The sequence below is a fragment of the Apteryx rowi genome, unplaced genomic scaffold (assembly GCF_003343035.1).
Source record: "Apteryx rowi isolate R43461 unplaced genomic scaffold, aptRow1 scaffold_160, whole genome shotgun sequence".
In the NCBI taxonomy this organism is placed as follows: domain Eukaryota; kingdom Metazoa; phylum Chordata; class Aves; order Apterygiformes; family Apterygidae; genus Apteryx; species Apteryx rowi.
In genome coordinates this window covers 773,573-790,244 of record NW_020447864.1, presented here as the reverse complement: position 1 = coordinate 790,244, position 16,672 = coordinate 773,573, and positions in this window count along the sequence as shown.

Sequence of the window (16,672 nt, the reverse complement as noted above, 5' to 3'; positions counted from 1 at the left end):
GGCGGGGCGTAGGCGGGGCCTTAGCGCGCCCCGCCCCCGGGGCAGCGGTTGCCAGGCAGCGCGCCGCCCTGGGGGCCGGAGTGGGCCGGGCCGGGCCGGGCGACTGAATACCTGGTTYAGGAAGGGCTCGGGCCCCGGCCTGGGCCCAGGGGTCCTGGTCCTTCTTGCCTTCGCAGCGCTGGAGAAGAGCTGCAGGCTGCCAAAACCAGCAGCTAACCCTCACTTTTTTTCCCCCCAATATTTAAATCTGAATCATTCATTTAACATCAATTCAAAAAAAAAAAACCTTCAGGAGGGTAAAGGCTGGCGCACCCCAAGCACAGCGGGAAGAGCGGGAGCAGTAGATGCGGGCACCTGTGGTGACTGGCAGCGTGGTCATGACCCATATTTGCAGCCAGGCGAGAGCAGGGCTGTGCCCAGTTGCTGGCACGGGGGGAGGGGAGGGGCCGCCAGCCTCTCCGACACCCACCCCAGGCAGATGCCTGCTCAAACCACCCTAGCCTCTTCTTAAACAAAAATTTAAAAAAATCCTGAAAACCCATTCTGTCACACCAGCCTTCAGTTACCCCATTACAGCTGAAAAATAGAAATTTATTTACAGAAGCTAGCTCTTAGCCTCAGGAGTAAAATACTTATCGCTCTCCAGCTCTAATAGTTACCAATGAGACATGCAGTGCTGTTTCCAGTTGCTTATAGATTTCTCAGAAGTGACCTTTAGAGCTGAATATCTCATGCATGTGTCAGCTCAGAAGTGAATATGAGAAGTTCTATAAAAATCAATTTGGGTGTTCTCAAGTTATCTTAATGTGGAAAAAAATGTGTATTTTTTTTTTCTCCAGCTAAATCATTTTTCAAATGCCTATTTTATGCTCAGTTACAACATAACTTTCTTTTAACCTTCAGACTTTGCAGAAAAAGGCCACAGTGAATGGCTTTTTTTGTCTTTATTTGTGGAAATTGGATTTTGAAATAACAGACCAAAATGTTTTAAGATAGCATGCACAGGACATTATTTTCTTTTGGATATTTTCTTCCCCTCTGACACTACTGTTCATGCAAACAGCTCCTCCAAAAAGGGACTGACAATTCCATGTGTCACATTCCATATGTGTCGTTCATAAAACTAATAGTTATACTTTTTAATACCAACTTTGCAAGCCACATCCAGTGATTCACATGCTATCAGAAATTCAAAATTTACTGGGTTTAGTACATATGTGCTATTGGACGGCCAAATAGCTATTTTATAGCTGTGTTGAGCTATCAATGTACTGTTAGGAAACACATAGGAATTGCCATGAATCATACCTTTGAAATCTCAGTGCACTACAGTAACCTCATCCATAAATGAGTGTTACAAAGCAGACTAACACCTAAATAAATTTGTATCCATGAAGTCTTAAATAACTTCAATATATCCTGTTTTTAAACAGTTATATTGAATAAATACTTAGTTGAGTTTGTTTGTTTAATAAAACATCTGGACAATTTGTTCCCTAATCCAATATTTATAAAGGTCCTGGATAGTTCACCAAGCCCTATCTTTGGAAGTGAGTGTTTAGAGCGGAAAATTTTTTTTGAAGGGTATAACAACTCCTCTGCAACTCTTGAGTTGCTTAATGCTTTTCTCACTATGTGAAAGACAAATCTAATACAGTCTTTTTCAGGTGTGAGGCTATGAGAAGAGTCTCTCACTCCTTTGCTGCAGCTAAGTAAGCAATAATTAATCAAAATTGCTGGGTGTTTTTGATAGATCTCTGATGTTTCATTCTTGGTAACTGAAAGTCTAGAACTACTCATTAATTTTCAGGAGACAGCATTAACAGTTTAAAAACTTGTAATTTTTTTTTAACTATGTTTTATGGTAAATCATAATTGTTGCGTCCTATAACACAGGGAAGCCCACATGCATATTTGTCTTTTCCAAGAAGAAAACTTAATATTCTTTATATATATCTACTTCAGCACTTTGGAAACCTTTTCCTTCATCCCAATTATCAACCTTTCATTATATTTTTGTACTTATAATGCAAAAGAATCTTTGCCAGTTCAGCATCCTACTTTCAGCCAATTATCACAGGCTTAAGGGACTACTTTTTCAGCAGTTGGAAACTTCCAAACCATTTGTAACTTTGAACATGGCACTCAGCAAGAGAACCAAAGGACATGCAATGACTCAAAAAAGAACTGAAAAAAATAAGAGATCTACCTTAATCATGTCCAAAGTGCAGGGTTTTTTCTTTTTTTTTTGGTGATTAAAGAATTTTTTCTGAACTAATTTTCAAGCATCTCTGCTGCTTCCAGCTCCTTTTGGGAGCCAGAGAACTGAGAACTAATTTGGGGAATTCTTTTTACATGACAGAAAGCATATGAACTATTTCTGGCAAAATACGAACCCAACTGAGCTAAGCAGCATTGTTGATTGATAGCAACATCTACATATGGTGGCACCCTTTGTATTTGTCACTGTCATGAATACACCTTAGCATCAGCCACCTATTTATTCAACAGTAAAACCGCAGAGCTTTTGCCAAATGTTTTGGAGTGCTGCTACCTCCTACAGCTTTAGATATCTATTCAAGTCAAGTTTGTGCATGACAGATTTTTCAGATGTATCAACAGTAATCAAATCACATTAATTCTCTTGATGGATTAGTCTAATTCATTGACAGCTTTCTCCTTCATGACACAGGCATCCACACACACTGACTTGCTAAGTGCCATAAATGCAGATGGAAAGGCAAGCCATTATTAATATAATGACCTAGCTTAATTAGTTCAATGGAATTGAGGGAGCATTAGCTTTAGTTGTTGAGGTCTTGGAGAACATGCACAAAATAGATTGGACTGCACAGACTCCTACTTGTCTAATTCCATACAGACCTTTTTGCATACCCATTTACTAATCAGTTCTAAAATGCAAAGAAGAGACACTTCCTTTGTAAAAAATGGTCATTAATTTTTGGTCCTAAAATAAGAGCCTTAGGGTACTTTTTGCATTTAGAGATAAAAGAAGGGTTTTTTTTTTTTTCCTTTCTTTTTATTACTTTAGCTTAGGGTCTGAATTACAAAATTTCACATGTCTGCATGGTTTCAAAATGTGTGCATTTGTGAATTCAACAGTGCATGCTAAAAGGCTTTTAGATATTAGCACTTACATTACTGCTTTGTATGCTGAAATACTCTCTGTTTAAACACATTAGAAGCAAGGCAAAACAGAATTATTAATGTTTCCATCACAGCCATCTGAAAAGTTCCTTATAATTTCATAGGAACCTTCCATCTGAGGAAAGGAATGCAGTAAATATCCCTTTACTAGTACAATGTCATCTGTAGATGTCAGATATTTAGTGAAATGATTGTAACAGAAGAGGGAGATAAACTATTTTATTACTTTTGGAAGATAACACCCTATAAACAGTCTAGCTAGGATTGTCGTTATATTTATAACTTTGATATGATTAAAAAGTCAAAGTTTTGAAAATTGTTATTAAACTTAAAAAGGTCAGAATACTGCCTTTTGATTTTCATCAAATAGCAGAGAGAGTGGGAAAAAACACATCTGACACCTGAAATTTCCTATAATTCACTTAAGTGAAAGGAAGGCTAATTTGCTTCTCCTGTCTGTCAACATTGGTATGTTGTGTTTAAACAGTGTACTCTTCTCAAAGCTTTGTTTAAAAAGTACTTTGTAAATTAACTATCAAAGCACTTTTGTGAGGTTGGCTATGCATGATATTCTTTGGGCTTAGGATGAATTTTTTTTTATTCTGTGTTTGCATAGAACCTAACCAGAATAGTCCAGTTCCAGATACTGTAGCAATACAGTTAACTAGTACCATCGTTTCCATATTACAGACAGGGAAAATAAAGTAAAGAGAGTGTCAGAAAACATCCTAAAATCCAATTCTAGTTCTAAATTCTGGTTCAACCTACTTTCCTCAAATCTATCAGACTTTAAAAGAAAATGCTATACCCCATAAGACAAATAAAGGGCAAGGATGAAAAAATGTAATAAATTAACCCTTCCCCCTCACTGTCAGTCTTCAGAAGTCATTGGCTAAAAGGACACCACAAACTTTAATGTTCATGTTGACTAACAGTCAATTAGTTTTCTACAGTCGGTTCCAAAAAACACAAAGGGCAGCAGTGCATTGACAGATTTGATTTTCAGAGGAGAGGAATGCCCCAAAGGGCCCTGCGACAACCTTTTTTCATGCTTTCACATCTCTGCCCTCTCTGATGACGCAAATCATCCTCACCCAAAAGCACGGTACTGTACTCACGTTTATTTGACAATGTATATTGCAACCAACTGGTGTCAACATCAAGCTCTTGCTCATAGATGTAATTTGCCTACAAACAACCGAACTGTGGGACACTGCATCTACACCCCTGAGATAGGTACACCAGGCATTAGGGCTTAATGCTATTTCTTATTTCCCACAAGTTATTCAGCAGAATGCAAGGAGTGAGACATCATGGCAGTCCTATTCCTCTTTAGCTCTAAGTGAAAGAAATGAACTTATTTTACACAAAATATTTACATACCTATCCACATAATATACAGGACAAAAATCAAAACCTTTACTTCTGACAGACTGTCAGATTGTAATGCAATACCATGAGTTTACGGCTTTTGCCAATTTCTACTCATCTTCATCTCTTAGCCACAAGGACCTACACTAGATTTTGGAATATTTATGATGCTTACTGCCAAAACCAAATCTACGCTGCCAGAGCAGATCATGAAAGGTTAAAGGGCAAGGCCTTCCCAATTCTTTTCAAAAACAGGAAAAAACTAGCCAATTTGCCAAGAAATCTTTAACCTTTCAGCATGACCTAGAAAAACACACAGACAAGTTGCTATTCAAACACTTGATGTACCAACTACTTCTTTCCAAGCTATGCTGGGGATTAGTCCAAATGACTGCTGCTGATTGCAGCAGAAGCTTTGGCCCTAAACTGCCCAGTAATGCATGAAGGTTTTGTTGGGGTTCACTGGTAAAATTTAGCAGGTGACATACACAGGTAAAAGACAGCTACACCAAAATGGGAGTAATCCTTAAATTCATCTGCCAGTTACAGCAGGGATTTTTATAGGATTGTGAGCCCTGGGAGGAAGGCAGAAGCAGGAAGCTTTATATCCCTTCAATGCAGGGGCAAGGCTGCTGTGCCAATAGAATCAGCTGTGGAAAACTTAGTATTTGGTGGGGGGCAATACTCCAGCTGTTATATCATCATACAAAACGTGTACACCACCATCAGCACAAAGTTCCCCAAGTAGTTACTGATTTTCTAGTGGAAGTGACCATTACTTTCATGCTCTGTGCTGAATCCAGAGTTGTCAGCTGTCTATCTCAGCCATGTACCAGACAGACACCAGGTCATACCCCTAGGGATGACCAGTTTGTGAATCCCAAATGAAGTTTGTAGCAACATGCTACAGCAAGTTGCTCTGCTCAGTTAAGATGACAGCACTTCTGCAAACATATAGGAGCACCCAGGAAAGCTTTCTGGCCAAAGCCTGGCTAATCACCCAGGCAAAGGTTTTGTGAGTTGCTCTCTTGGATTGCAGCACCTAAATTCTGTCCGAGTCATGTTTAGGTGACTGCACCTGAACTATTCATCTAGGGTCTCAAAACAGTCATAGTGGCTCAAGTTAAATTCCAGTGTGCAATTCTTCTAACCAAGCATAAGGGTCTACTGGAAACTGAAGTCGGAGAAGCTCCGCTCTAGATGATTACATGCTATTTTGGATCTTACCCCCAAATACTCATTTTTTTGCTTCAATAAAAAAATCCCAAACAAATTTATCCTCACAATTGCAAAGGAAACATTGGAACTGAAGTGGATGTGACCAGAATGAAAAGTGCAATAATGGTACAGAGCTCTCAGGAATGTGAACTCTTGATTTGTAGGTTAAACTCAATAGGGTGTTATTCTCGGAGACAGAGTAGTTTTCTTGCCAACATTTGTTCTAATAAATGGAATAAAGGCCAAGAAGCAAAATGTACATGAGACAAACTGGGAAAAGAGAAACAAGATGTAAATAAGTCTTAAATCTATAAGAGACAGAAACAGGATCATTACTAACTGCTGAAAGCTAGAAAAAGGCAGCTTTGCCTATAGCTTCAGATTAATAACTCTTTGAATGAAACAAAGTTGCCAATCCTGACTTGCAAAAAACCCCTACTCAGTACTCCAAAATCCAGCATGTAATGCAGGAGCCTACCTTCAACTTTCCACTTTTATGCAAAATCTTCAGTCTTACACCAGTTACCATTTTCTTCATTTTTTTTTCCCATGGTTTGGGTTGGGACTGATTTGATACAGGTTTACCAGCCCAGCTGTGCAGCAGGAACCACCACAGTTCTCTCCAGCACCACAAGAAGCAGCACATCAGGCAGACTTGGTATTTGTCTCCTTAGAGATCAAGACAAAAATCTCAGCAATAAAGCCAAGTGGGTGAGAGAGAAATAGTGACACCAAACCAGACCCTCAGCTCTCCTGAACTGATGAGGCCCTGCAAAGTGAAATCCCCACCCCACTGAGGTCAACAGGAACTTTGCCTTTAAAAACAAAGCAACACAACAACAACAACAACAACAGCAACAACAACAAGCAGCTTGTCAACTTTTTTTTTTTTTTTTTTTTTTAACCGAGACGGGCCCAGGTAGTATTTATTACATTGTATGTATTCCCCACAAACTTTGTACCTTATGCATGTAAGGTTTTAAAATAAGATAAATGACACAAAGAGAACAATTAGAACCTGCATAACATTAGCTTCTTTTACATACATTATGAAAATTAACTGGAATGTGGCCAAGTGCCTAAATTTAGGGCTCAGAACTGAGTCTAGCTAGCTCTAGTGCAACAAGAGCATGGAGTACACATTCTGCCTTTCATGGCTTTGTAAACTCTGGATGGTGTTTTGACATTTTTGGGCAGATCCTGAAAGACACTCAGCACTGCACCCCCAGGAGCAACCAGTTCAGCGTGTGACTTCATGCCTGATCTGCCTATGGACTTCAGTGAAACTAGACCAGATTCTAAGTACTTCATTTGACGGGGGCCATGTAGGCCATGCTTTGAATAACCAGTCTTCAAGAGGAAGGCAAAAAAAATCCCTCCGAAACACTGATGTTTCTTATATAGTGGTTAAGTTGAGATTTCAGATGGAAAAAGATTGAGGACTTTTTCTAGTTCATTTATTTCACTCACAGGGCAGTAAAGGATGCAATATGCTCTTTTGTCAGGTATTCTGATGGATGAATAAGTGGGTTTCACAGACAGGACATTGCAAACATTTAGCATGTATTATCTTGTCATTTCTGTTTGAGCTGTTCAGTAACGACAATGAAATGAAGCAGATGATAGGCTGTGAAATCATGAGGTAGAAATATTCAAAGACTAGTATTAGCAGGCCTGTCATTTATGTTTCTAGAGAAAACAGAAATTTAATCAGACAACAGCAGAATTCTCCATGTTTTAGTTTTGTAAAATCAAAGTGCTTGTTGCAGAGTCTTTGTGTGTAGGAGTTCTGACCTTAAATGAGTATTAGTGTATATTTTCCTCCTCCATCAGTGTGCTCTAACTCCCTTCCAGCTGAGCGCCATGGAATTTCAGAATCTGTTTTTTCAAGATTCTGGATCCCGCAATACAAGGGATAAGAGAGCCATGGATTCAGTTATAATGCAATAGAGTAAACTGAAGGAGAAATGATAGCACCCTCTTCCGTCATTTTATATGACTACCTTAAAGCTTTCTGTATAAAGCTCAGTTACTGGAAAAAAGATGCCAGAATATTTGGTTCATAATTTTTAATGTATGTTAGAAAAATAGAAAAACTATCACTGTCTGTGATTTCTTTCTCTTTTCTGTTTTTTTTTTTTTTTTTTTTTTGGGTAAATGAGTGAAGTATTTCAAAATTCAGACTAGTCTAACTTTTAGGATCTAAATAGAACTGAAATTTTGAATTGATGCCACCTGCTTATGTGCTATAAGATTCACCTTTCAAAATATATCTATTCTTCCAATAACTGGTTTTCATCACATACACACTGAATTTTAATATTCTTTTTGTAAAACCCACCCTCTGAATGATGAGCCCAAGTGCTAGACAGCTTTAGTCTTCACTTCTTTCATTCGTATAATTAACATTGGAAATCTGCAGAATACAAGTTTGGATTACATCTCCCTTTCTCCTGTTGCAAATGTATACAATTCTGACTCCAATCTGCTGAAGACATTTGTGGGTTGACTACAGAAGCCTGAAAGGATTTAATTCCAGGATTAGGGTCTAAAGCACAATTTACATTAAATTAAATGAATGTACGCACACACACTCTCTCCCCCTCATTCCAGTCCCCCTTCTGGGAAGAGCATATGTTTGTGGTTCTGGGGTGAGTAGGTTATAAAACAAAAGTAAATTCACATATACAGAGATTCTTTCCGATGCATATACTGAGGAGTACTTATTTGCTGTACAACTGATCTGATAAATCTCAGATTGTTTTTCCCTTTTTTCACCCCCTCACACAAATAAAGTGAAATATACTGGACTTATGTTACTGTAGTCTATTCAAGAGCATCTGGATCTCCTGACCGTGGGACACTGAAAAGGGAGCTCTGGACCAATACCAAGAAAATCCTGTTATTTAGGAACATTATGTGGTGTATTGAGCCAAAAATGGATAAAGTCTTCCTGTACATTTAATGTCTCTTTCATTAAAGGGATTTCAGAGTTCAGTTTTAGGTTTTCCAACTACTGTTTTTCCTTTTCAGAGGAAATTTTGTATTCTGTCCTTTTTTCTTAAAATATTCGGTATGAAGATTTTAAATGGAAGCTCTGGGAAATATTCTTGTCTATTCATTAAAACAAGCTGCTTTGTTGGTAGTGGTTTTAAAACTCTGGATATTAGTACTCACTCACATACTTGAGCAAAAGTGATTTTACATAGTTAAGTGCAAAGTAAATACTAATGATATATATGAAACAGAATTTTACTAAGAAAGCAAACATAGTTATCCCAGCATTGCTTTTGTGTTGTGTTGTCATTGCCTAGATTTGTTAGTACGCAGTAAAACAACAAAACCAATGGGAATCAACAGGACAGGACTGACGATGTTCTCAGTGGGCATGAACTGGTGAATGCAAAAATTGGTAGAGTTGCAGAGACAGGCATCAGCAAATACTGGGCTCAATACCACTTATGCAAGGTACAGGCCTAAAGCTAAAAATCAGACATGTTGCTCAGTTCAGTGTCTATACTTATCTCTGAAAGAAACCTCAGGTTGAACAAAGTGGCATCTGCTATAGTTATATTTACTATGCCTCTACCTGAGGGTTATATAGCCAGATGAATTTGTACCATATCTCCAGATTCATTATAATTTAGCCCTGTCTTACCTCTCTTTAGTTCCCATATTACCACCTCAACCTCACTTCACAAATGAAATCTTTCCCTCTCCTGTTGTTCCACCTTTTTCTGCTCTCTAGTCCTGGCTGATGGCAAAAGAAAAAGATCCAGGTTTGCAGGTCACCGCCTCAGTCCTCCCCTCCTCTGGCTTAGCAGGGCCAGAAGGCCTTCAAGGCCACTTCTGTCCAGCAACGCTTAGGTTCTTCATTAGAACCCTTTCTCTTAATGCTTTATTACACTTACAGTTTTGGCATACACATCCAGTCTAAAGCAAAAATATCTCCCCAGGGGGAGATAGGGCCCAGGGGTCTTTCACAACATGTAAGACAAGGTTCTTGGTTCAACCTACACCCCTGCGCCCTGTGGACAAGTTACGACTGTATTTTGTTATTGCTGAGCGACATCTCTGGCAAAGTGGCAATTGTTTCATGGTCCAGATCATTCAGTAAACGTTCCTCTCATCTCTCCCTGAAACCCAGTGCAAGCTCAGAAGACAACTGTGGTCTTTCCTTCAATATAAACAGTATCTGGGCCTTCCAGGCTCTCGGGCAGTTTTAGGGCAGGCACCACCCCAAAGCAATGAAGCACAGGCAGGCATCAGGCAACCCCGAGCAGCAGCTGGAAGTGCTTTGGCACCAGGGCAGGTGGGCTCCCCAGAGGGTGCCACTTAGAGCCGGCCATGGGCTGCCTGCTGGTGCTGTGCCATGTGACAGCAGTAGGATCAGGGCCCGGGAACAGGAAAGCAAAATCTTGCAGCAAAGAAATTCAGAGGAATTTTCTGTACACGAAGCTTTCTCTCCCTGTGACTATCATCATCCACCTCTCTACAAACGTCTATTTTATCACACCTGCTTATGACCACTAGGTGGTAGCAAAAATGCGTTATTGGGAAAGGAAGGGTTTCCGGAGCTCCTCTCGCCACCCTGGCGAGTCTCCTCTTCCCTCCCAGTGCATCCCGGCTCTCCGCGGGGCAGGCCTGGAGTCCAGCTGGTGGGGCTGGAGGTGCTGGGGAAAGACCTTAAGGAGCTTCTGTTGTATAGCTCCTGGTCCAAGGTCTTCCTAAGGGGTGAATGCTTCTCAAACCTCAGAAAGACGAGAGGAAGGCAAGTTGCGCAAACATTTTGCTGTTTCAGAACTTCAAAGTAGATAAAAGGTAGTGCTTGGAGACTCTCACTGAAAGCATCCCTAAAACCTGCAGAGGACCACTGTGGTGCTGTGCTCTTCCAGCAGTGCTGTCCGACACAAGCTGTCAAATGCATGGATGTTTCCATGTTCAGCTTGTTTCCTTAGGGATTTCACATGTGGTAGGGCCATCCCTAGGAGATGTCCTAGAGAAGGCCAAAGAGGATAACAAAGTAAAGGAATTCATTGTGTCCTCAAGGCACTACTACTTCCTTTTAGAAGTGCAAAAATTAATAAATTAACTGAACTATCTGTTGGGATGAAGATTCAGGCAAAACCTTAAAGATCCAGGTATTGATGTCCTTCTGCTCTACATTTGTAATACTGCCAGCACTAGAGCTGGGTGAAAAAATATGTAAGTTCTGATCCCGTGGAAGTTTGACCCACTCTGGGAAAAGGAAAACTCAGTATTCTTGGAATGGAAGATATTTTGTGATGAAAAACACAACAGAGTAAGAGAATTGCCTCCAGGTAAATAGGGTAGTCATATGGGGGGGAAAAATGTAAAAATAAAAAAGTCCTCTGGTTTAAATACCTACCCTGATTGATTCAGGGCAGGTGCTTGAAATCAAGGGCTCATTTATCAGAAGCTGTGACCCCCACATTAATGCTGTTTGGTCACCTCATGGGACATGGTCATGCAGTCTATCTCTATCCAGCATCTGATTATTTCTAGGTCTTTTTCAGCCTAGTGATCTTAGTCACCAGGCTATGGGAAACCTCTTCTGTTGAAACATTCCTGCAAGAAATTTGGATTACAAAGAAGTGTCTTTTCATTGGAAAATTGCTCCAGGAACTCCTGGCCATGTCTGGAGCTGGAGCAGGAAGGCCACGTGTCCAGAGTAAAAAAATAAGCAAGTACCCCAAAAGTGATGGGAAACTGCGCACAGAGAAGTGGTGATCTGGAGAATACAGTGCAGCAGCCTGGAGATCCACGCCTGACTTCCTCTTGTACATGTACGGTGTCCCAGCTACTGCTGAAGCCTAGTAGAAACAGCGGCAGAATGACTGTGCAGTCACTTAGTGCCAGCCAAGTAGCACCCAGAAGCCTGCAATTTGTTTTCCTTCTTCAGCTCCTCAGTGTTTAAGCTACACCCAGCTCAGGCTTCTTCAGAGAGACCTTCACTAGACTGCAGTGTAGTTTAGTTCTTACTGTTTGAAAAGAGAAAAACAGAGCAAGGAGAAAAACAAACAAGACAAAACTAGTAACTCTTAATAAAGTAAATTGTTTCAAGAGCAAATATTTGGAAAATGTACTAAATCATCAAACAGGACCAAATATATTAGATATTTATTCCTGCAGGCTGCTTAGGGGGTTGGTTCACAGGCAAAGTAATCAATAGTACATATTTTTCCTGATCTTTGCAACATCCTAGAGATAGTAATTTTTCAAGGATAAACTGTTTGACAATTTCTCCAGTATATTAAACACAAGCAAGCATCAGGTACTCCTGTACTTCTGCTATTTATTTTATTTTTTATTTTTTTAGTGGATCATATTAAAAAAAAATCCTGGTTTGTCTGACCATTACATGGCTTCATATTCTCTTCACCAGACAAGTTTGCCTTGGAACCCCATCCCTGTAGCACTTCCATTTCCTCATATAAATTGTTATTTGTCACAGTTCCCACACTTAAGTTATAACTCAGTCCTGCTCCATTTTTAGATTTCGCCTTTAAAAAAAGAATGCTTTAAATCAAGGTGAATACATTTCTGTTACTGGAGTGGGCTTCACAAAGGCTTTTCCTCATGTCAGATCTTCTCTTGTCTCTTGACAAACACCATTGCTTTTGTAGATGAAAGTTTTCTCACTAACAGGATATGTAGCCTTTCACCTCTAAGATGCTGTTTTGAATTTGGCCTTTCTCAGTTGCCAAACAAGTGTCAAAGAGCAGCAATTTAGATTTCAAAACCTGAAGGATTTTGATTTAATTTCAAGGGAAAAGCATAGAAGGAATTAATTCCCCTTTCTTTTGAGATTGGCCTTGCTAACAAAGAGTTAACCACCCCCCCCCCCAAAAAAAAAAAAGCTAGCCCAGATAAAAAAATTCAGTTAAGGAATAAAGTGCATGTTTTCAGTAAGTCAAGCAGTGAAGCAGCTTACAGATTTAGCGGAACCTTTCTTAACTTTTAAGACTTTATAGAGAGTTAAGATAACAGCTGTTCTTCTGGAAAACGAGCCACGGGATCAATGTGGAAATTCCTGGGCAAGGCCATGGATTCGGTATGGGACAGGGGCCTGTAACTGGACAGCAGACACATGCAGTGCACAGGCCATGCTCAGAGGAGCACCGTGACCTTCCCTTCTGCTCCTCCCAGCACGATGGGGCGAGTGACTGCAGCACCCCCATTGAAATTTAAAAATTTCTAGCCTCTGCACTGATGTTTTCAAAAGCATCAGCCCATGCAGGGCTTTAACCAAATTGAGTTGACAAACAAAGCAGAAAAAACATTCCCTTTTTGCATGCCCAAACCATACCTGTCCCATGGCTGAGAAGAGTATGCTGTTATCCCATTTTTCATGGCTGATGGCTCAAGAGCAACAGCAGTAATAAAATCTTACACCACATTTCATTGACCTGGTTCAGTCTTCAGCTGTGAGCTTTGCATCTTCAAGTGTCTCTCTATTTTCTCCCTAACAGTAGCAGATACACAAGTTTGTCATTGCACAATTTTTCTTTATAGATATAGTACAACTGTGTTTTTCTCAGGCCCCAGAGCTTTCGGGTAAGCCCAGAGTCTGGATAAATGGGGATGCTGGCCCCGAGTGTAGAGTCCAACATCTGCTGAGCACGCTGTGCTGCCTAAGTAAGGGCAAGAAAGCATCCTAAACAAAAAGGAGACCGTGAGAAAAGGAAGTGGAAGGAAGACTTCAATTAAAGTTAAATCTATGGATTTAACTAATTAATGGCTTTGGCACCAAAAAAAAACCCAACAACAAAAGGAAACCCCACACTCACCATGCATGGAGGCAGGAAAGAGGGAGCTGCTCTTTGTGTATGGCATGTACTGTGCTGGGGGAATACAGGTGCAGTTGTTGGCTCTTGCCAGTCCTTCCAGAGCAGCTTGCAATCTCTTTTTCTTTGGATTAAGGGATGATGCCAGCTGCTGTGGCACTACTCTACTGAGCCATTATACTGTCCTGTCAGCTGCAGTGGGCAAACTTGGTTTTCAGTCATTTTTGATTTTTCCCTCTACAAAAATGTCTTTTTGGTTCTGGCAGGATTCCCCCTGTTCTTCCTGGTGAATGCTGAGGCAGAGAAACTGCTTTTTGTCCCAGCACTATGTCTTCTGTGAACAACTTCCCCTTGGCTTAAACAGTCTCTCACAGACCTTTTGTTCCTGACATAATTATAAAAGCCATTGTTGATCTTCACATCTTCTGTTGCCTTCCTGTCATTTCTGTTTTTGTTGACCTTTTTTCCACCATTTTCCCCATTTTTTTGGCTTCGTGATGTTGTGCTGATCCTGCTGATTTATATGTCTTACTGTGTCTTTATGTGTTCCACACCCCAAGGCTGAGGTAACTGTCCCTTTTGTGCTCATCGAATACTTCTGACTTAGTAATAAATTTCTTGACATCTCTATTTTTAACTTTCCCACTCCAAGTCTATGCTATGCTGTGCTCAGTGAAGTTCTTAGCCCTTCCTCAAAAAGTCAATGGAAGTCATGTTTGTGGATATCAAGAAAGCACTTGGCAACAAAAGCTTAAGTTTTTCCATATTTTAATTTGCGGAAACTTAAAAATAGAAATATAAAGAGAACTGATGACTTTCCCCAATCCACATTTCTAACTAGATCAAGGATGTTTATTACTTTACTGATGCACATTTGCACCTGTATTCTCAATCTTGAAAGTGCCAGATAGGTGTTTCTCACAAGAATAGGACTGGGTATCATGAGAAGTCAATGAGTGTTTTCCCAGGACTCTCAGGCCACTGGCTTTGAGGATTTGGCTACTGAAAAGCTGTGCTTGGTCATCTTAGGAATATTCTAAAGATAAATGGAACAATACATGCTCAGGCAGATACCTACATGCAAACATTCAGTAATTTTACCATATAACAGAGTTGAATCAAGAGTTCAATCTCATTTTGGATTCTAGCAACACCTCGCAGTGGAACATTAGAAACTCTGGAAATATGGAAGATTGCTTTACAGACTTTAAGCAATCTAAGATCTTCAAGTGCAAGATGCTATAAAAAGGCAACAGATGATTAATTAGTACCATGTTATCCTACATGATACTGGACTTAATGCAGGGAATGGATTTGGTCCAAAACATGAGCCTGAATGTAATTTCAAACATGACAAAGTTCAGAGCTGCTCAGTCAGCCATTCAATCCAACCTTTCCTCCCTGTCCCCACAGAAATGCAGTATCTACAGTATTTTAAGCTAGATGGTAATTTGTTCTAGAAAATTTCACCTTTGAACAAGATCAGATGCTTTGTCTCTTAAAGCAACCTAGTCTGCTCCTGCAAAGTTTAATCTTTAAATGAGAGAGAACTGTAACATCAGTTTTGAGCACATAAAAACAGTGAGAGCTTCCATTGCCTGGTCATACACAAGACATACAGGATGAAATGCTTCCTCACCATGCAAACAAATATTAGTGTGACAATCTATACATAAAACACAGAAATCTGCTGAAGGAAATTACTCCCTGGATAGAACAAGATGTCCTCAGTGGACAGGAGGACATTCACTGAAAAGGGACAAATTAATCTTGAAATTCATCTACAGGTGAAATTGTTTGATTTTCTTATTTTTAATTTGCACTGCGTTGACTAGTTAAATTCTCTGTTCTAAGCAACATAACATCCATATTTTTGCTCTAACCTAAACTAATTAAAACTCATTAAAGAAAGACAATTGTTTAAGAGGTTAAATCATATGTCAGGGGTATGAATACAATACAATATTCAATTTCTTGAATACTGGATGCCATTATATTACTTTACCTGCAGATGTGCTTTATTGAGGTCATGTACACACATCTCAGTAATTTTTCATCAACATCCTGCATGGGAGTTTGTACTGCTCTTTATACAACACATGCAACCCCAGAACTGCTTCATCTACTGGGTACATCCACAGGCTAGGCTTCTCAAATAAAAGATTTCCTGTTTTGTTCACTTTCTTGTTCTGCTTTTACAAATGACCTATTTAAAAATGTCAGCACTGACACATGTAATGCAACAGAAACAAACATAAATATAAAAACTGGTCCAACGACAAAGAAGGTGGCCTCCTCCTATAGTCACTGCAATATCTGTGGGTGCAGATGTATATCTACAGCCTACATGGAGACTATCTAGTCCCCTGACAAGGGAAATACATTGTTTCTCAAGATGAGTTTGTACTTTCCAGAGCATGTATATAGACAGATTCCTTCCAATTAAATTCTTGGTAAATGTTTCCAGTGGACCACCCCATATTTGTGACCATTGAGTTTCAAACCTGAAGAAGAGTGCAGATTTTTTTAAAACAATGCACAACACTTGTTTCTGTTTGGAACATGTACATAATTTTTAAAAAGGGATATCACATATTGCTAGGTTTTGCAAGGTCATGATGATACTCTCTCACTTGACCCGGTAACAAGTTAGTAGGCCATGTATTTGCGGTTACTGCATTTCATGCACAGTTTAGTAATTTCTATGACATTTGTTTTACAGGCTCCTTAAAAACATAGTTAATAGGAGACACTTCCTCTAAAACCAGAAATGTATTTTTTGATGTAGTTTTGCACTTCCAGTAATGACAAACAATATGGGAATGTACAGAAACCTGGACGAAGTTGTTCTTATCTCCTGCTACCAGAGTTTATATTAAGAAACAAGCAATCGTGATCAAGACTACTGTCATAATTCTGAACTGTGCTCTCCATGCTTGAACACATGTTCAAAGCCCTAGTTTACTTAAAAGAAGTTAGTCAACCCAAGATCAAACATCCCCCTCACAGAGAATGGGAATCACAGAGAATTTTGGACTCCCACAAGCCTGAGTTTCTGCTGAGGAGCACCCTATGCACTTTGGCAGCACAGGGCCAGTGTGCCGTTG